At 38.8% G+C, this 22,071-nt stretch overlaps 1 long non-coding RNA gene across 1 annotated transcript in view; it reads right to left on the bottom strand.

The window, feature by feature from the left end:
• Window positions 1-297: 297 nt before the first annotated feature.
• Window positions 298-22,071, bottom strand: part of LOC137761619 (uncharacterized) — a 210,627-nt gene continuing 188,853 nt past the window's right edge. The window contains exon 3 of the long non-coding RNA XR_011073434.1: window positions 298-528. This is a non-coding gene — a long non-coding RNA (uncharacterized lncRNA). The remainder of the gene's footprint in view (window positions 529-22,071) is intronic.

The following is a 22,071-nucleotide window of genomic DNA, read 5'->3' on the forward strand; positions in this document are numbered from 1 at the left end:
ATTTCTCTGTTTCAACAAGCTACTCTCATAACATTCTTTGAGGTCAGATGCTCCCACTGAAATGAATAATGGCATAGTTTATGATAAAGGGTGAACTGAAAAAAAGTGGTGTCATTATTGCTGTAAGTACCCACAAAAGATGCTTATGATCACGCACGGACACAGCCACAAGCATACAACTCATTGCTAATAAACTCATTTATTTCCACATAAAGTTGCACAATGTTGTGCAATCCAGCAGAGGGCTGTGAAATGTCAGCAATTCAGACCGAGACGATTTGTCAACAAAACCAATCCATTTCACCAGCTTCAGCAAACTATTGCTGCAAGAATTGGCCTTTTTTTCTTTTCATAAAAGAAAATGTTTACACACAACCTTAAATAGAAAGGACAGATGCTCACCACCCCACAGACAAAGCAAACATAACAAGTTGAGGTAATATTCAAGGGAAACTTGATGGTTGTGTGACGGAGAAGGAAGATGCCATTTTGTTGCCTGAGGTGTCCAGACCATCATTTTTTCTGGCACTAAAGGAAAACAAAAAGTGAAAGAAGAGCTAAAGAGAAAAAAAAAAAAAGGATTTCTCACTTATTACAATACTGTTTTATTTTTAAGAAATCTAAAATTTCTTTAATGTCCTACACACATTTATTGTGGGCTTACAATACACCAGACAGTGTGTTAGGTACTTGGCATGTAACAATGAATAAAGCTGAGCTCACAGACGATTGGGAGAAAGAAACACAGACACAGCTCATGATAATACAAGATGACTGGTTATGACAGAGATATGTCATTGGAAATTATAAGCTTCGAGAAGAGGCATTTCTAGTTTGCCTCTGGCAGACATTTTACCCAAGCCACAGCCTGTCTGCCTAATTTATTTTTCTTACAATAGCCCTTGTAGATCTTGAAAGTAAATACCTGAAACTATTTGAGGGGAAAGCTATATATAGAGATAGAGATATAGATATATCTAGATATTTCTATGAAAAGCAAGTTATTGCTGCCATGACTCAAAGAGAAACAAGGTCATTCAGAGGAAAGAGACCATGAAATAAAGCCAGAGAAATTCGGGAAATGAGAACACCCTAAGGGCTGTCATTTCACTTGTGGTAATGAGAATTCAAGAATCAATAGAGAAGCCATGTCAGAACTGATTGGAGCAAGTTCTGTGACAAGAAATGGAAGCAGCTTCTTGATTTGATTCTCTCTCTTCTCCCACATTTTTGTCTTTGCCCCCTACAATAACCTAGTGGTCTCAGGGCTACTCATGAGGGAAATTTTGCATTCTCTATCCTTCTTCGTTGGAGAGCCAAGGTCAGAAGGTGTAAGAGTCAGTATGACATGGACCCTGGAAGTAGACACCCAGGAAAGACCATAGCTAACTAAAACTGTCTGTGAGAAAAAGGAGTTGACTCTTCCAAGGAAAGGAGGAGCATGAACAAAAAGTCTTGGAGACCAAAATTACCAAAGTTTAAAAGACTTTCTAAGTTTGAATTGTCCATTAAAAGCAGAGTTCCTATGGGGGGACAAGTGGAAATTAAAGTTGCTAAGTCAGATGGGGGCAGTCTAAGAAGAGTCCAGAAAGCCAGCCAAAGGGGTTTCAGCAGGTAGATTTTTGGTCCCCAATTCTAATAAAAACCAGTCTGCAGAGCTGATCAGACTGGCTGAGGAGATGATCAAATCTGGACATTCATATTTTTGAAAACTGGGCTGTGATCAAATGTAGTATTTTCCACTACAAGCCTAAGTAAAAACATTTATTTGCATTAAGTATTTTCTAATAAATGAGAAAGAGGATACCTAAGACCCAAGAAGACTGTTCAAGGTGCAAAGATGATTTTCCCAATGTTACTACTTCTTTCAGACATTTGAAGGACTGTGTCTGAAAATCTTGTGAGCCAGATATTTTTAGGATATTCTGTAACGGTCTATAACTTTTCCCTCCCAAGATTGCCCAGAACACTCTTTAACACTTTGCGTTGCATCAGTGTCCTATTCAGACTGATGCAGTAACAGAGCCTTGTGGAGAAAATCTAGGAAGCAAATTCTTTTCTGCTCTGCCACTCACTGGCCACTTTGCCTAGAAAAGTCACCAGCTCTCTGAATCAGCCTCCTTCTTTGCAAAACGAAAGGGTTAAGCTAGTGATCATTCAAGTTTCTTCCAGATATAAAATGAACAGTGCCACAGAAGATGGAACTCAGTCTTCCTGGCCCTCGATTATATTGCAGAAGTTACATTTTAATAAATCCTGCTATCAACATGTTTACTAGTCATGGATCTCTTGCACGTAAAAATAGAGTGCAGAATGTGCCCTCAACAAATTTGGTCTTTTAAGCTTCCCAGATGTTTAAATTCCAAATAAACAGTAGTAGGTCCTTTGAAAATGACAGCAGAAAGTCATCACTCAAGGGGAAGAAGCTGAGCTTCCTAAACCACAGGCTGGGGAGAGAGAGCCTTTTTCAAATGGCTTGGGCGAGGCGGCCCCAGCCCAGACAGCCTGAGTGAGTCTGCCAAAGCTCTGCGTGCATATCCAAGGGCGATCAGGGCTGGATGCCGCCTAGAGAAGGTAGATAAGCTCAAGATATATGATCTGCTTTCCGGCCAAGAGCAATTTGCTTGACAGTCCTCCTGCTTATAAAATACGAAGGCATTCTTTTCAGTATTAAAAGTTTTGGTCTTTGTAAATAAGCTGTATCTGCAGTGAGAAAGGAGGAAAAAAATGAACAATTTGATTTTTAAAAGGGCTAGGCAGATGGTGAACATAGTTTATAAATTTCCCAACTGAAGGAAATTGAAATCAGTTGTAGTTTTCAGATTCTGGTTCTGGTATGTCCCTGTGAGGGGAATATTGATCTCTACAGGGATCAAAACAATCTGACTCTTAAAAATATACATAACAGGGCTTCCCTGGTGGTGCAGTGGTTGAGAATCCGCCTGCCAATGCAGGGGACACGGGTTCGAGCCCTGGGCTGGGAAGATCCCACATGCCGCGGAGCAACTGGGCCCGTGAGCCACAACTACTGAGCTTGCGCGTCTGGAGCCTGTGCTCCGCAATAAGAGAGGCCACGATAGTGAAAGGCCCGCGCACCGTAATGAAGAGTGGCCCCCGCTCGCCGCAACTAGAGAAAGCCCTAGCACAGAAACGAAGACCCAACACAGCCAAAAAATTTATTAATTAATTCATTAATTAAAAAAAAATATATATATATACATAACAATGTTCTAAAAGGCATTGATAATCCTACTCTTTCTTGATCCTCACAACAACTCTACATGGTAAACAGGGAGGGTATTATTCCCATTTTACAGATGGGGAAACATGTTCAAAAATCTTCAGGGACATGGTTAAGCATTCACAGCTAATAACTATAAATAAGTGAGCATTGACCCAAATTCAAATTGTTGATCCCCTTTCACAGTCCTCTGTGGCCCCTTCTATACCTCACCTTTTGGTTGTTATTTTTGTATTGACTTGTAAGGTAAGTAATTTGGCTGTTATTCATATTAAAGTAATATGTTACTATGACAAATCTTCCCAAATTAATATACAAGCTTAACACACTTATAATCAAAATTCCAATAGAAAGTTTTTTCTAATGTATTTTTTATCCATTTTCAAGTATAATTTGTTAGATAGTATCCTTAAATTATGTTTATACACTGAACTAAAGATTAAACAGAATGAAGACTTAAATATTAAAAAATTAAAATCACAAGAATTAAAAGAAAATATAGGTAAATATTTATTCATTCTGAATGGTGAAGAACTTGCTAAGCTTAAATTCAATGGAAGGATTTACAAAGGGAAAATATAAAGATGATTTTAACAAACATGTTAATTTCCATATTATCACAAAAACTTGCTAATCAATATAAAAAGGTAAACTGGGAAAAGTACTTTCATCAAGTATGAGACAAATTATACACTCTCACTAGGTACAGAATTTTAAAATTCTAAGAAGTCATTACATAGGCAAAGGACATGAGCAGGTAATTCATAGAAAAGTAAATGCAAATGACCTGAATAAAAAATAGTTCAAACCATCTTAGATTTTTCTGACATTTAGTTGAATTTTTCCGTTTTCATCTGGTACAAGTATTATATATATGTGTGTCTCCAAGGTATGTGACACAGGGTCAGATAGGGTCAGGGGTAGGCTGGAGCTGCTTACCTCTTTCCAACTCTGTGTTCGGCGGCATTACGCAGAGAGTTTGAAGTCAGCCACAGGGGAACGAACATACCCAGAAATCACCAAATGCTGCAAATTAAGGCTTTTTGTTCCAAAGAGTAGGCTTACCAGCACATCACTGCATAGTAGGCACTTAAAAATATTTGTTATATGAAAAATGAATTAATTAATAATTTGAATGTTTTTTATTGTCATTAATAATAGATCCCTTAGGGAAAAAAGGCAAACATCAGGAAAGACTACCACATGTATTAGAACTTTCAAAACAAGCTGCTTGATATAAAAATTTGAGTTCTCTGCGGCAAAATTCGGGAAATATTAGAATCTAATTTCTTAATATTTTATCGAATGAGTGGACCAAACCATGCTCCTTTTGTATTTAGTTATCCAGGAAAGAAAGCCTAAAATATTTATGGATTCAAACCAATGGCCTATATGAAGGAAAAAATATACTACCTCTCTCCATATATATCTGTGATTGTGTAACGCTTTGTCTCCATGGGGAATAAGTGAAGAACCACAAATATTTATCACTTTTTCTAGGTTCCTAAGAGTTCAAAAATTTGATCTCAGAGGATTACTTGTTAGGAGTAATATAAACTTGTTTTTTGCAAAAAAAAAAAAAAAGAAAAGAAAAATCACTGCCAAATGATAGTTACTCAGGTTCCAGATGATTTGATGGTCAATCCCAGGGCAATAACTAACAAGTTACAATCCCTGCAGTGTGATGAAGTTTTGGCAGTCAAAATTGTACAGCAAGCTATAGTTTAATACAATTAATTAAAAACAAAGCATTATCAATCATTACCTAATAATTTGTTAATACATGTTCATATTGCCTCTGAAATAATAAGAAAATTCAAAGTGATCATATAAAGTGATTCTGTAATATTTCTGGGCAACAAAATAAAAGTTAAATAAGAAGTCCAAGCTCTTTTAAGGTTTCAGCATCACAAGACAGTATACATAAAATAAATCAACCATGCCACGGTCCAGGTGGCTAATGAGGTTGTCTGGGTCCAGCCTCCTCACTCTTCAGCTGGTGCCCCTTGCACACATGGTGCAGATGTGTGCACTTCACACAGAGCAGCAGTGCAAGTCACTTAAACTCTTTGGGTCTTCGTTTCTATAAATCAGAATCACTGACCCCTCTCCAATTTATGTCAAGAACAATAACAACAATAATTGTTCCCAATAAACCAAGCACCTGCAATGTGTCCAATATGATGTTAAACTAATTTCTATAATGGTTATACATGATAACTATTATTTTCTTAATTTATACATGAAAATAACTAAAGTTCAGGAAAGTTTAATAATTTGTGCCAGGTCACATAACCAATAATTGTTGAAGGGATGATTCTGCCCTACTATTGCTTGACTCCAGCCAATGCAGCGTATAACTTACAAGGTCAGGAATGAATAAGACCAGGATTGAGAAAGCAATTTTATTTTTTTTTAATTTTTTTTAAATTATTAGCACCTTTAATTATTATTTATTTATTTTTTGGGCTGTGTTGGGTCTTCGTTTCTGTGCGAGGGCTTCCCCTAGCTGCGGCAAGCGGGGGCCACTCTTCATCGCAGTGCGCGGGCCTCTCACTATCGTGGCCTCTCTTGTTGTGGAGCACAGGCGCCAGACGCGCAGGCTCAGTAGTTGTGGCTCACGGGCCCAGCCGCTCCACGGCACGTGGGATCCTCCCAGACCAGGGCTCGAACCCGTGTCCCCTGCACTAGCAGGCAGACTCTCAACCACTGCGCCACCAGGGAGGCCCCGAGAAAGCAATTTTAAAATTACGAATTGCTCTGTAGTGTTTTCAATCATAAAGCATCCCTTGTTAATTACACAGGAAAAATGACTGTGTCCACAATATCGGTTGTTTTCTCTAATCTACTCAATCAGCTCCAGTCACTAGTTAATTTATTATCTGAGTAAAAAATAAGTCACAGAATCTAACTTTTTCTGATCTCAAACACGATCAAATGATAAACCTTATTGTGAATCCGAATGCCTGGTAGGGTTTGTTATGTGTTTACTAAGCATTTATGGAGTGTGCACTGAATCCCAGAGTGATTTCTGAATTGGTCTGACTTTCTATGAGAGCACTCAGCTCTAGTCAAATAGATTTGCAAACAGAAGGGTCAATAATTTGAGTCCATGTGGTTCAGGTTCCCCAGCACACTAGTGAGTTTTAGTTTTTTTAATTGTGACATCTTAGCATTGAAACTACTTCCACTCTTAAAAGTCTATATGTTAGATATTTTACTTTGAGCAATCTTGAAAACAGCAGGACAAAACCTACCCTATCATAAATGTGCACTTTCTTGCCAAGAACACACGATGGGAAAAGAATAGTCTCTCTAATAAATGGTGCCAGGAAAACTGATCTCCACGTGGGGAAGAATGAAATTGGGCCCTTATCTCACACCACATACAAAAATCAAGTCAAAATGGGTTAAAGACTTAAATGTAAGACCTGTAACTGTAAAACTACTAGAAGAAAACATAAGGAAAAAACTTCTTGACATTGGCCTGGGCAAGGATTTTTGGCTTTGACCCCCAAAGTACAGGCAACAAAAGCAAAAATAGACAAACAGGGCTAAATCAAACTTAAAAACTTCTGCACAGCAAAGGAAACAACAGAGACAACCTAGAGAATGGGAGGAAATATTTTTAAAACATATATTTGATAAGAGCTTAATATCCAGAATATATAAGGAACTCAAACAACTCAATGGCAAGAAAACAAATAACCTGATTTTAAAATGGGCAAAAGACCTGAATAAATATTTCTCAGATGAAGACATACGAATAGCCAACAAGTGCATGAAAAGGGGCTCAATGTCACTAATCATCAAGCACATGCAAATCGAAACCACAATGAGATATCACCTCACACCTGTTAGAATGGCTATCAGCAAAAAGATTTTTTTTTAGACAAGTGTTTGTGAGGATGTGGAGAAAAGGGAATCCTGTACACTGTTGGTGGGAATGTGAACCGGCATAGCAATTGTGAAAAACAGTATGGAGTTTCCTCAAAAAATAAAAAAAATAGGGCTACCATATGATCTAGCATTCTCACTTCTGGATATACATCCAAAGGAAATGAAATAGGGATCTTAAAGAGATACAGTATCTGCACTCCCATGCTTACTGCAGCTTTATTCACAATAGTCAAGCTATGGAAACAACATAAGAGTCCATTGACAGATGAATAAAGAAAATAAAGACACATTTATAACAGATAACTGTGATACTGTACATATTTTCTCCTCAACTTAGGATGTGGTTACATCCCAATAAACCCATCGTAAGTTAAAAATATCATAATTCAAAAATACATTTAATACACCTAACCTACCAAACATCATAGCTTAGCCTAGCCTTCCTTAAACATGTTCAGAGTTGGGCAAAATTGTGTAGCACAAAGTGTATTTTATAATAAAGTGTTAAATATCTCGTGTAATTTATTGAATAGTGTACTGAAAGTGAAAAACAGAATGGTTATATGGGAATAGAATGGTTGTATGGGTACAGAATGGTTGTAAATGTATCGATTGTTTAATGATGGTGTGGCTGACTGGGGACATCACAGGAGATTATTGTACCTCATATCCTAGTCCAGGAAAAGATCAAAATTCAAATTCGAAGTATAGTTTCTACTAAATGTGTATCACTTTCATACCACTATAAAGTCGAAAAATCATAAGTCGAACAATCTTAAGTCAGGAACCGTCTATACACACACAAACACACACACACACACACACAGAGGGATATTACTAAGCCTTAGAAAAAAAGGCAATCCAGCCATTTGTGACAACATGGATGAAACTGGAGGACATTATGCTAAATGAAATAAGCTAGACACAGAAAGGCAAATATTGCATGGTCTCACTTATATGTGGGCTCTTAAAAACTCATAGAAACAGAGAGTAGAATGGCAGTCACCAAGGACTAAGGGTGGGGGAAATGGAGAAACGTTGATCAAAGGGTACAAATTTCAGTTGTACAGGATGAATAAGCTCTGGAGATCTAATATACAGCATGGTGACCATAGTTAATAATATTGTATTGTACACCTCAAATATGCTAACATAGCAGATCTTAATTGCTCTCAAAAAAAAAAAAAGGTAACTATAGGAGGTGATGGATATGTTAATTAGCTTGATTGTGGTAATCATTCCACAATGCATACATATATCAAAACATCACATTGTACACCTTAAACATACACATTTTTATTAGTCAATTATACCTCGATAAATCTAGAAAAAATTGAGTACCTCTTATGTACCATTCACTGTATTATGAATTTAATATATATTTTGACTAATCCTATAACAATCCTGCAAAAGCAATGATTAAATGTTAAAAGTATTGCTAACAGTTAAAAATTATAGCATTTTCGCATGTCAAAGCAACAGCAGAGTTGGGAACCACAGGTGTACTAAAACTCTGGCTAATCAGCTAAAATGAAAAAAAATCTGAAAAAATACTATGACCCACAGAAAAAATTTCATATTGCCCTGCCATGTTTCAATTCCCAGCTGACTGCATGAAAAGAGGTTTTCTACAACCCTTACTCCCTACCCCATGTGCTGAATTTTGGTGCATTTTATCTGACTGCTTTTCACATATACCAGAAAAAAACAAACAACAAACCTTCCAAGAGGCTTCTATTTATTTGAAAAATTGGATGATTTATAAATACATTTTATCCTGAACAGGTTATAATACTCCCTTGAGATAACTAGAAAGAAACCCTTACATACTAAAATTAAGGCTCCAAAACCAAGGCTGAAAACTGAAGTCAAAGTATTTGTAAGAGGAAGCATATTTCTCAAACAGTTCCTAAAATTGTCTCCCTGCTTGGCTGCCCCACTGCTCAGTGACTCCTGAGGTTGCTTATTTATTAGAGCAACCAAACAGAAGTTTATCTCTTCTGACCAGCATGTCTGCCTTTGTTTTGAAGAGAGACGGGGTGGGGGTGGGGTGGCGGAGAGAGACTGATTTTCTGCCATTTTGGGCAACGCTGAGATCTCCAAATTTAACTGGACTGTTATTTATTGCTTTGATGGCAACTGAAATGGAGAGAAAGACTGCAGCTGGGCTTGAAGTCCCATGTGGTGTTTAATGTGGCTGCAGTGGGAAAAGTTGTGCTTGAACTTGCAAAATGGGAAAATGTAATATAGCAATCATTACAGGAAATAATAAATATGGGCTGTGCCAAAGCGTCAAATTTGTGTACAAAACTGCAGCCCAATAAAACCAACAGAGGGTAACAGCTATTTACTTTCACTCCTTTAACCACAATAGCTTAATAGCTTCAATAACTTTTGATGGAGTTACAGGCCTAATAAATGTCACATTCCAAAGTTTGGAAACCTAAAAGCTACTTTGGGTCCCTGCAGTTAATACAACAACAAATATCTACAACTCAATGCCTCAAAGTTCAAGTGATCTTATAAACCAATCCAATTCGATTCCCTTGAGCCAATGATATCACTTGTTAGACTTGTGTAATAAATCACTTGGTCAAATTTAATCTCTATGTGCACAATATTATTTAGCACCTCATACATTCTGATCTCTTTTTAGGGCAATTCATTAATTAGACATTGTCATATCTGCAAAATCAGGATTATACTTGCCATCTTCATTTATCATGTAAAGAAACAAAAGAGCAAAGATTTCTTTGCAGTAATGCTTGAGACAGAAGATGGTTTACATCGTGTGGACTATGCACTGTGCTTGGCTCTGGTTTGATGCCAAAGATCTCTGATTCCTATGCAGATTTTCTGCTCTTTTAAAAATATTGTTCATGCTGAAATAGGAATGATAAAAATCAGTGGAAACAAGTTTCACAAAGTGAATGGTAAATGATGCATTAAAGGGTATCAATGCAAGAAAACTGAAACATCCCTATTAGATTTGGCAGGCTGGAAGCCATTGGTGGGTTGGATAGGAGTCTACGAGATAGAGGGCAGATGCAGCAGATCAAGCAATGAATTGAGATGAAAGGGAAGACAGTGGCTAGAGATTACTGTTCCTAGAAGTATGGCTGTGAAAAAAAAAAAAAAATGGAGGGTTGATTGATTGACCGTACTAGTCACCCAGGCTCAAAACCTAGTCACCTCTGATACTTCATCTCCTCCACCCCTTATGTCACCAACTTGCTGAAGTTTTTCCAAATCAATCGCTCTAAAATAAACTTCTTTCAATTTTCACTGCTGTATCTTAATTCAGATCATTGTTATTTCACACCTAGATACTGGGAGAACTTCCTAACTTTTTGGTCCAGCATTCTACACCCTCTGCAATCTGCAACCTTGCTACCTCATCAGATTTATCTCCCTTGACGGCTCCTTTGAGTCTTCTGCTCCAGACAAGCTCTCCACCAGAATCGACCTGCATTTTCCCACATCTTTGCCTTTGTTTCTGCCCCAATCACCACCTGTCAAACACTTCACCATCCTTCAAGATCCATTTCAAGTATCATCTTCCGCATGAAGCTGCCCCGCCCTCTCCAGCTAGAGATGATCTTTCCAGTCTCTGGCTTCCTTAAAATAACAAGTCACTCATCATTCATCTTCTGTTACCTCATCAAGGACCATATCTTGTACTTAGCTCTTATAAACACCTGAACCAGAATAGTACTGTCAGTAATATATAAAAAGTTACCTGCCACAAGGTTTCTAGAATAGTGTTTCTTAGTTTACATGACAGAGACAGCTAAAACTATGAATTCTATTTTTTGGCCAACAGTTACCATTTTATGCACAGTCCCTGATGGCAAAATTATGATGTCTCAAAGAAGAAACAACCACCTTCCTAAGACTTCGGAAAAAAACAGACTCCTATAAACAAACAGTTCATCTTTGGAATGCACAGTAATAACAAATTGAGCTGGAAAACCAGTTAGGTTGTAAACGGCAGTTATCGTTTGAAGAAATAATATTATTGGGTCACACTTTTCAGTTAATAAAATATTATGCAGGAAACTGTGTGTAGGGTTCTTAACAATTAGAGATAATTTAAGTTAATTTAAATTAATTCTCTCAAATTTGCTCAATTCAATAAATTTGTATTGGTTGTATACCATATGCCCAGCACTATATTAGATGTCACTTCTCTTCTACTTTTAAAAAATTTTCAAGGAATAGTAATGCAGCCTCAAAATGTGGGGAACAAAACCTAGTTCCAGAAGGCTTAGCCCTGGATTCAGAGGTCCCTAAATGGAGAGCTGACTGTCTCTAGCTCACAGCCATGTCAGTCCTCTCTATGCTTTCCTTTCCTAATCCATTTACTAGGATGTGGAGAAAAAAGACAAAATAATTCAATTTGTTATACATGAATCAAGTACCCACTATGCATAAGAATAGGTGTACAAATACTATATTTAGAAGCAATTTAATGATCACAGTATGTCTCAAATAAGTCAACAACAACAAGAACATTTTGAAATGGTATAGTAGAGGAAAGAGTAATGAAATAAATGTAAAATAAATGAAAGAGGAATTCTTGATCTTCAAAAACTACCATTTAGTTGGGCAAAATTATCTATCTATCATCTATCTAGCTGAAGCTGAAATTAACTTCAAGACAACAAGCTAATCCTTGTTAACTCTCATAAAGCAATGAGCTGTCCCCAGACATAGCTAATAACCTGGGAAACTTTAAAATACATATAGATTCCTTTTAGAAGTAAGACAGTGGCTACCTCTTTTGCTGCTAACTTTCTATTCCTTGATCTGGGTGCTGTATGTATAGGTATATTCATGGTAAAATATTCTTCAAGTCATGACTTGTGCACATTTCTACACACATATTATACTTCAATAAAAGTTTTTAAAATGTGGCTTACCTAGTCCCATCAATGGAAGGGAGCCAGGAATCTGTATTTCTTAATATCTTCCCAGGTGATTCTAATGATCAGGCATGCTAGGGTCACCTTCTCCCCACAAGGGCCATGGCAAAATGATGTGTGGACAACAACTTCTTTTGAAAGAATAAGTGATGGAGTTCTTCTGCAGAGGTGGAGGAGGGAGTGATGTGATAAGAGCAATGTCTTAAGGGTCTTATTCCATCAGCCAAAGATGTGAGTTGAAATTGGGGAAGACTGGAGCCAGAGACAAGGGACTAAGCTGTTTTTATAATACAGGTGTGAGATGACAAGTGCTAAAATTAAGCTAGTGACTGTGGAAATAGGGAAGAATGGCTGGCTGGAGAGCTGTTGTGGGCACATAATAAATTCCAGAGGATATATTGGCAGATGCCAAAAGACAAGGTTTCCCAGAATTAAATCCCAATGCTCATAAACTCTGGTATGTTCCTCATCCCACAGGGTGTGTGTGTGTCTGTGTGTGTGTGCGTGTGTTTTCTGTATGCCTGGAACTTCACCCCCAAGAGATTAAAGCCTAATCACCACACAGACATACACCACATAAACACAAAACTGTCTCTGTTAACTGAGAACTGTTGAAGATGTTCTTTTAACTTAATAAGTTTCACAGTATTTAGGTAGAATCCAAAATACAAACCATCCAATTCTAGAATCTTTATTCCAAGATGAGATAAGATGCTCTTTCAATCAAGAGTTCATAAAATCAAAAGGAATGGGCCTTAATATGCTCTTTTCTGAAAAATTGAGGTAGACAGACACTATGAATGCTTCCCCACACACCTCATTCCTAACATACAGAATATATCTCATACCATTCTGGGGGCCTCCCCCCAGAAGCTAGGACACTGCCAAGACAGGCAGTGGTTTAGTGAAAGTAATAGACGTTTGAGAAGAGGATGAGACCACTAGACATATTTCCACTAGTAAGCCAAGCCAAGGTTTCCAACGAGACCTCCAGAGGCAGGCAGCTGGCTGGGTATTCACCCACCATGCCACCTACAATAGCCCTAGTAGGGTTTTTTCTCATAAATGAGTGTGTTCATTGGCTCTATTTCATGTTTGTTGAAGGAAAATGGTACTTCTCAAGTAATAGAAATGATTCTTTAGTCAATTCAATGAATACAAGGATATAATAGTAGATCAGAATCCAACTTAAGAGAAATAGTTTTCAGAAAGCAAATGGAGTCATGGCATTCTTGATAAAGAATGAGAAGGGGAACCCAATGGCACCATTTTCTGTACTTTGATATGAAATAACCTTTATCGCTACCATCATGAAAATTAAAATGCAGAAGTTATTACTCTCTCTTGTCCTTTACAAACTGTATAAACAGTAATTATGGCCCAAATCTGCCAAACAAAACATATTTAATCCCTAAAGCTAAAGGCTTATAGATATAAATGCTTCATGACTTGTGCTTATGTGTGAATGTGTATGTGTGTGTGTGTGTATGGCTGATTGTTTAGCAAACTAGCTGCCTTGGGCCAGATCCAACTTCTCTACTCACCTGACTTTGGACTTTGACATACCACTTGCTTTGGCCAATGAAATATGAGCAGATATGATGTGAGTAGATGCCTTAAATGTGTTTGTAGGGCTTGGTCTTTTGTGTTCCAGTAATCTTCCATAAGAAGAACCTGCTTTGAGTAAATATTGCACCTTTATCCCAGGCTTAGGACAAATGTACATGAAGAAATCCGGAACTCAATCTGCAGCCTGGATTCAAGAAATATAGGAATGCAGGGAGCAGGGTGAAAAAAGGCTCCAACAACTATTACTAGTATCTCAGAGAGAAAAGAAAAGAGATTGGGCTCATAAAACAAAAACAAGATACCATATAAGAAGGAATATTCCAAGAACAAGAAAGAGTCCTTGAAAATATATATATATACATATATATGTATCTTCTGCAGAAACAGAAGAATATTCAATAGAAGAGTAGGATAGTAAAGTAAAGAAATTCTTCCAGAAGAAAAACCAAAAGATAGAAAGACAGAAAGCAGAACATAAAAGATAAGACAACTAGAAAATTAATTCAGGAGGCTCAACATCCAACTTATAACAGTTTCAAAGAGAATAGAGAAAATATAATGGACTAAATTTGGGGCATTTTGGGGAAAACGTTCCAAAACTGCAGTACTGTGTATCTAGATTGAAATGCCTACAAAGAGCCTAATAAATGAATGAAAAATGACCACCACCTAAGAATATCATTGTGAAATTTTAAAATAGTGGGCAAAAAGAGAAGTTCCTAAAAGTTTCCAGAGACAGACAATAGTTCTTGGGAAATATTGCATTAGGAATTAGATTGGTATCTGACTCCTTAACAGGAACCCTGAATACCAGAGGATAAGACAGAAAGCTATACTTTCGGAATTTAAGAGAATTTCAACATAAAAGGTTATATCCAGGCAAAAAGAATTTTTAACGTAGGAGTAGAATTGATGCTTCAAAAACATACCTCATAAGTACCTTGCTGGAGGATGTTAAAGAGAGAAAGAAAGAGAAAGAGAGGGTGAGAGAAGGAAGGGAGGGAATGAAGGAGAAAGGAAAGAAGGAAGGAAGGAAAGAGAGAAAGAAAGAAAGAAACAAAGAAACAAAGAAAAAGAAAGAAAGAGAAAGAAGGAGGGAGGAAGGAAGGATGGCAAGGGAGGAAGACAAGAGAGGAAATCGGGAAGGAGATGTCATATACTCTAAGAAACAGAGTATCATCTAAGACAGGTAAGAAGTGAGAGGAATTGTTGGGATGATAGTGAAAGGAGTCCCATAATGTCAAGTGAGGGACAGGCACAGAAGGAAGTCGATCTCCAACTCTGTCCATACTCTCTTTTTTCTCCATGTCTGAGCAGTTTCATCCTAGTCCTCTGTTGGCTGACTTTCCCCGTTTACAGACCAGCAGCAGCAGTGGTGATCCCAGCCTTCCTCAGGAACTTCTCTCCAAGCCCGGTAGGCATGGGATGGCTCCAGGAGACATACTGAGAAGCTAAGGGCCCAGGGCAAATGTCAAAGCAAACATAATTTGAAAGATATTAGCTGAGACTGATGGAAAGCTTCCCAAGAACTTTAACATGACCAAATCATAAAGCAACCACCAGATGGTTATAATTACTATTCAGCCTTATTCTCCTCCTACCCCATTCATGAAAGGGAGGAAAGGGACAGGTACCCATCTGTAAGGTCCATCTGCTGTGAGCTTATGCAGGGAAAGATGAGGACTGTCTTACCTATTGCCTGGGCCCAAACATGACAAGTTAGCCCAAACATGGCCAAGAGGTATTAAGATCCTAAACTGAAGGCTGAAAACATAATTTTCTTCCAGACTCAAATCAAAGCCCAAATAATTTAGGGAAAAGTAGGTGACCACCTCCCACACTGTGTGTTTTGGGGGCGCACTAGGCAAGAACATGCCACCAAATATCTCCTTTAGCTTCCCAGTTCCAGACACCTTTCTATCAGGAAATTAGGTCCTGTGTTTCTGATGCTTTGGTGTCCTAAGAATCTCCTTGTTGTAATGGTCCCATGATACCACATACCCTTCTTTCATAGCTTTACTCACAGTGCTGAAGGCAGGCATCTGTTGCAAGAGAATGGCAAGTTGTGAGGAGAAGGGAAAGAAAGAGGGAGATAACCCTCACTTTACAGTTGAGAGAACTGAGGCACAAGAGGACAAAGGAACTTGCCCAAGCTCGCAAGTCCAACAGGTATGAATCCAGATCATGGAATGCCACAGTCTATACTCTTCACTGCTCAGCTTCACTGCCTCTCCCATGTAAGAGAAAAATTATACCTATTTTTCAGAGTGGCCAGAATTTAAAGTAATTTAGGTAAAGCCCATAGCCCAGTGGCCAGCATATAATGGGTGCCCAATAAATAGCAACTATCATCGCTGTAGTTAATAATAATAGTAAAATGTTAGCAGCCCTGCTGCTACATTCTGTGGGCCACCGGTGTCCACCCAGCCCTGTCCCAGGCCAGTGCTGCAGGGGGACAGTAGGCCCACACATCTTCATGTAGAAGACTACACTTCTTGTGCTTTCCCAAGTTGCTTCACCTTCTTTCTGACTATAGACATAGACTGAAGGTTACATACAGATGAAGAACAGCCAGAAGATGTCTTTAGCCTCCAAGGGTTAATGAATTAATTTTGTATTTCCATGAAGAATTAATTTTTATCTTCAGCAAAAGTCCCCTTGTTGAGAGCAGAGTTATAGTCTTACTCACAGTAAGTGCACTGGCGAATTCAGCTTTCCTACAGGAAATGCAAGACTTTTGACAAAGTTCTTGTGAAATCCAAACAAGTTTTGTTGATCACGACTGCCCTGGCTTGTAACCAAGGGAAGACCCATCACCTCAACAATCTTTAGAACTGACGGTGTAAACAGAACGACAATCTGCAAATTTGCTAATGGTTCCCCTTTACCTTGGCCTAAACCTAGAGTCTAAGAAAATAAAAAGAAAAACAAAATACTTCCTATCTGAGGTCTCAAAGTAGCAAATGTCTAATTGCCCCATTCATTTACATAAAATAAATTCTTACTGGGAGAATTCTTACTCAAAACATCCTGAGTGTAGGTGCAAATGAAAATGAGTTGTGATGTATTAGAACAGTTGTGATGTGTTCTCTCTTTACTTATAGGATCTACAGAAGCATTCTAAGAGTCTGAAATTTTATCCAAAATGTTCTGGGCACCTGTATAAGTAGTTTCCCTGGAAAAAAGCTAAAAGCTTTCAGTACTTTCTTGAATGAGATCAGCAACCCCCAAACCATTGAGAATTATTGATATATAGGTAAACTTGACACTGAAAAAATGTTCACAATTGGTTGTTAAATAATAAAACAAAAAGCTACAGAGTATTTTTGTTTGGCATGCTACTTTTGCTCAAACAATACATGTACTTATCGAAAAATGTTAGAAATATACACGAAAAAATTAACATCTCTGGATGTCAGGTTAATGAGTGATTTTTTTTAAATTTTATTCTTGTGCTTTTGTGTGTTTGCATTTTTTTCCTAAAATGAACATGTGTTAGTTTTGAATCTGGAAAAGCCTAGTAAATGTTATTTTCAAACGAATTTCAAAAAGGAGCTGTAAATTTTGGTCTATATCATTATTTCCCAAGTTCTTTGCCAATCTCTCTCTGTCAGTATTGTGTGACCTCAATAATAAGAATCTATACCCCAGACCATGGACTGGTCAGATGGTCATTTCTGAGTCACAAAATCCAGATACTTTGAACGGAGAAGACCATTACTTTTGTAAGAAAAGAGGACAGGCAACTTAAGAGAAAAGGAAGGAAACAGAAGAAAACTGTGTAACCCAGAGAGTTCAAGCCACTTGTTAAGTCTGTGAGCAAGCACTGCGTTTCAGAAGGGTGGTAGCTACTTGCAGGATGGTTCAAACTGCAGTTAGGAAAATCAGGTTTACAACAAATGCACTATTAAGTTTTATTTTGGTGGCAGAACTCAGAAACCCATCCAAATGCTAGAAGGCAAATACATTACTCAAGGAGACTCTGGTAAACTGTCCAGAGCTTGACTGACTGTAGGTGATCCTGTCAATGTGCAGGGTTTGAAAAGTGGAAGCCTTGGGGGATTTGGGATGCAGGAAACATCCACACTAAGATAGTCAGATTGAGCAAATAAAAGGCAGGATGCCTCGTTAATTTAAATTTCAACTCTACGGTAACTCTCTTTCTTAGTATAAGTATGTCCCATGAATTATTTTTTATTTAGATGAAATTCAAATTTAGCTGAGCAACCTGTATTTTATCTGGCAAACCTAATCCACATAAAACAAATGAGGAGCAATCTATGAGCATATTTTCTCACCCAAGAGAGACAATATACATTTCAAAGAAAGAGTGGGTAGAGGTGCAGGAAGTCTGGGGCTGATGGATTCTTTAAGGAGCCAGAAAGCCTTCTAGAAATCAAGTTAAGCACTGGGTTGTATAGAGCCTCTTGTTCCCATGTAAGAAAACTGGATCTTTCTAATGTTGTTCTTCTGGTGGTTAAACCAATATTACCCCAAAAGCCGAAGGTAGAGAAACACAGGAAAGTCCCAGGGTATGTAGTGTGCAAGCAGACAGCCAAGGGAACGTGCTAAATGGCAAAGGGTAAACCTCAGAAGTATTACAGTCAGGGGTTGAAGGGAGCATTGGTTGGTTTTGCTTAGTTTTTCCTACAGCCAAGATTTCATCACTTCATCTGAATAGCTTGCACCTTGCAAAATTGTTTTGCGGAAAAAAAGCACATTGAAAAATAAAATAGTACTTTTAAAAAAACATAAGGGAACAGAGGCACATGTTGATGCCTGGATCTATGTGACACCAAATGAATAAAAAGTGGGAAAACACCATCCTCCAGATGTTTCATCTCAGTAATAACAGGGAACGCTTTTGCTTTACACACAAATGTGCAGCATGTTAAGGCAATCTCTGACTAGGATATTGAAAAGCACTGATTGGGAAATCAGAAAAATGTCATTTCCATTGTCCACAAATAACCACTGAAATATATTTTCATCCATTTATTTTTAGCTTATCTTAAAAACAGAACTCGCTGTGAAATAACTAGCTCTGTGTCTGTTACGCTAAATAAAAACACTGGAACGACTTCTTAATTTTTCTGTTTTGCATCCAGTACATCCCCTGCCTTTGTTTTCTGAACATCTGACTGAGGAAGTCCTGAGTTTCTCAGAGACAGAGGGTTCGAATCACCCTGAAAGCAGCTTGTGCCCTCACCTCCACCCTCCCTAGTGAGTGCAGTGTACTAGCAAGTTGGAACCTGACAGAATACAACAGCTAAAGTTTGATGGGGGAAGTGGACCACCATATGTGATTAGAAGCAAAGGGCTTATTGGAGGGATTAGACCAGACATAATTGTGGGAGCTGGTGAAGAAGACTCTGGGAGGCTTCTGCGTCTGGTAGTGACCCCGAAGTTGCTGTAGGTCAGCACAGCCAGCAATAGGCTGGACGTGAATCAGGGAGACAAAGTACTACCTGGAAGACATGTCTGCCTCCCAGACCCCGGCAACATGGGTAACCTGCAGAAGAAGCAGACACCCTGGGCCACAAAGCTACCTAAGAGCCAGGACTCAAAGAACCTGAAGGAGGAGACCGAACTGGAGAAGCTGCAGACCCAGGTGGTGTTGTTCTGCACCACCAAGGTCAGCCAGCAGATCAGCGATACCACGTGTGAACTACAGCCATGCCTGGTGACCCCACGCCCACCCTCTGAGCATAATGGCTGCTGCTTCACTCCCACCTTCCAAATCTCATGCAAATTTCTCTTGTATCCAACCCCAACCTGGGGCACACAGCTCCCGACCCAGCATCAAAGCTCCCCACGGTACCAGGCATGATTCCCTGTTCTGCCACTCTGTAGCTGGGTGAATTGGACAAAGTATATAAATCTCACTAAACTTCTGCTTCTTCATCTATAAGGACAATATTTTTAAATCATTCAAAAAGCAAATGTGGGCTTCCCTGGTGGCAGAGTGGTTGAGATTCCGCCTGCCAATGCGGGGGACATGGGTTCGATCCCTGGTCCGGGAGTATCCCACATGCCTCGGAGCAGCTAAGCCCGTGCATCACAACTACAGAGCCTGCGCTCTAGAGCCTGTGAGCCACAACTAATGAAGCCCAAGCACCTAGAGCCCATGCTGCACAACAAGAGAAGCTACCCAATGGGAAGCCTGTGCACTGGAACGAAGAGTAGCCCCCACTGCCACAACTAGAGAAAGCCCGTGCACAGCAACGAAGACCTAATACAGCCAAAAATAAATAAATAAAATTAAAAAAAAAAAAAAAAAAAGCAAATGTGCCAAGTGCCCCTTCTATACAAGTAAACCTAAGTCTCTGCTCTCATTCTGCTTATATTCTTGCTGCTAGCATTCTCTTCATTGAAATGTTGTTGTTTGGATTTAAATAGATGGTGAAAAAGAATCTAGCACATAGAAAGAGTTCAATCTGTATTACCCTGTGACAAGTTCATTTTAAGAGGAAGCTGATCTTCAGTGCATCTGATGAGTCGGCCTTCCTTTGAGTTCCCTACACATGAACTTGGAGATCTACCTCAGGGAAAACCAACTCATGAGTGGATTCCTAATACCATTGACAGTCATTCCCAGCTTTTAAAGGAGTGCCCTGCTCTGCTTTTGTACTACAAGCAACCTAGAAAGCCTTGGCTCTCCTCTCCTTGGATTCACACTCAGAAAAGAATCTGCTAGGGAAAAGGAAAAGAGGGTGAAATCTGCCAGGCAGAAAGGCGTAGCTGTGGAAGGAAGGTACCCACTTTCCTAAAGGCTGCTGTGGTGCTGTTGTTGACACTGCCACAGTCATTGTCACATTGGATAGTTAGCACAGAAAGAAAAACGGTCTCCAGCCAGGTCTGGGAGAGCTCAGAATAGAACTCCAGGGAGAGTATAACCAACACCACACTCCTACCACTGGCCTCCCTTGAAGTCGTGTTAGTACCAGAATTTCCAACTGGGCAGCAACCACGTCTGCTTCCTTTCTGCCTTCTCTACAATTGCTGGTGGAAAGTTGGTGGTTGGATGCCGTAGGTGGCTTCTCTGTGGTGGTTTTCAATATTTTGTAGCTCAAAGCTTAGCTATCTACTCTGCCTGGAACAGCTGTGATTAATAATCTGTTGTCGAAGTAGGTCCCCAACTAGGGAGTACTGGGAACACAGAGGGGCTCTCTGAATAACAAGTCTGATTCTACCCTGATGCACAGGTGAGCTTCAACGTAAACACCCACACACAAGTCTGGACTACAGGAATTGCTAAGAAACACCATGTTTGAAAATATCTCTCTGTCACTTACCAGCTACCCTTCCAGCATCGTTTAACTGGTTACAAAAGGAAAGGTCTGGTCTTACTCTTAACAGCCTCTGATCTTATCATTTGAATAGTCACATTCAAATTACCCCCTCTCCCTCTCATATTCTGTCACCTCTACACAGGAGTACTAGTTTTTGATCTATAGTCATATTTACAAGTTCAGATTATTAAGGGAGATAATTATACTCTGTAAATGATACAACATTTAGATGTCAAAAACAAAAATCATCATTCTTCGAAATAGATGGCTGCAAGCTTTCCCAAGAACTCATTTTACAAACTCAAGTTAAAACAAATGAATACATGTTCCTCTTTTTGCTTCCTCTTTTGAGCAATTTTATGATTGAAAAAAAGACACTTTACCACAATGGAAAATACCTCATTTTTCCATTAAAATGTATGCTTTTTTTTTTTAAACAGCTATCAATCCACTTCCCTGTCCATTGGGTTAAAAGGAGCTATTCCTAAGAGACCAAGCCAAGGTCTCAACAAGGAGGTGGAAAAGGAGGTGCCTGGCAAGCCAGTCTGTTAACCGTCCAACACTAAGATGACCACGGCAATGTCAACAATAACACAAAAGCAGCCAGCTGGAAAGTGAGAACAAATCATGTTATCCACTGACAGCTTGGTCTCCTATGTGCCGATGAGGCCAGCACGATTTCCCCCACAGTTGGAGGCACTGGTTTAATCAGCCCATTTTATAGCCAGTGGGCCCAGGTTGGGAGTGTGCTTGGTGCATATATTCCTTTGTGTCATCAAAAAGAGACGGTTCACACATCCAACACTCAGTTGCAACCTGATAGAAAAGATGAGGCTGTGTGAGATGAAGACCAATGTCCAACTGGTTGAATTTTTAACTTTTTGTATTCTCCCATCAGCTTTCATCTCTCTAGTGGAATATGGACTTCTCTGCAGGTATGTATTCCAAAGACAAAGAATTCAGTCAAATATACTAATGTTGAACATAATGCAGACAAGTAGTTTGAAGGATTGATTAAATACTTTGCCCTTCAACGTGATTTTTTTTTTCTTTTTAGTTAAGAGTCACACCATCACCAAAGAAAAAATGAGGAAGCTATGTATAGTTTAGGATTTGGCTCCACACACTAATTTCACTCAAAAAT

The sequence above is a fragment of the Eschrichtius robustus genome, chromosome 3 (assembly GCF_028021215.1).
Source record: "Eschrichtius robustus isolate mEscRob2 chromosome 3, mEscRob2.pri, whole genome shotgun sequence".
Classification (NCBI taxonomy): Eukaryota; Metazoa; Chordata; class Mammalia; order Artiodactyla; family Eschrichtiidae; genus Eschrichtius; species Eschrichtius robustus.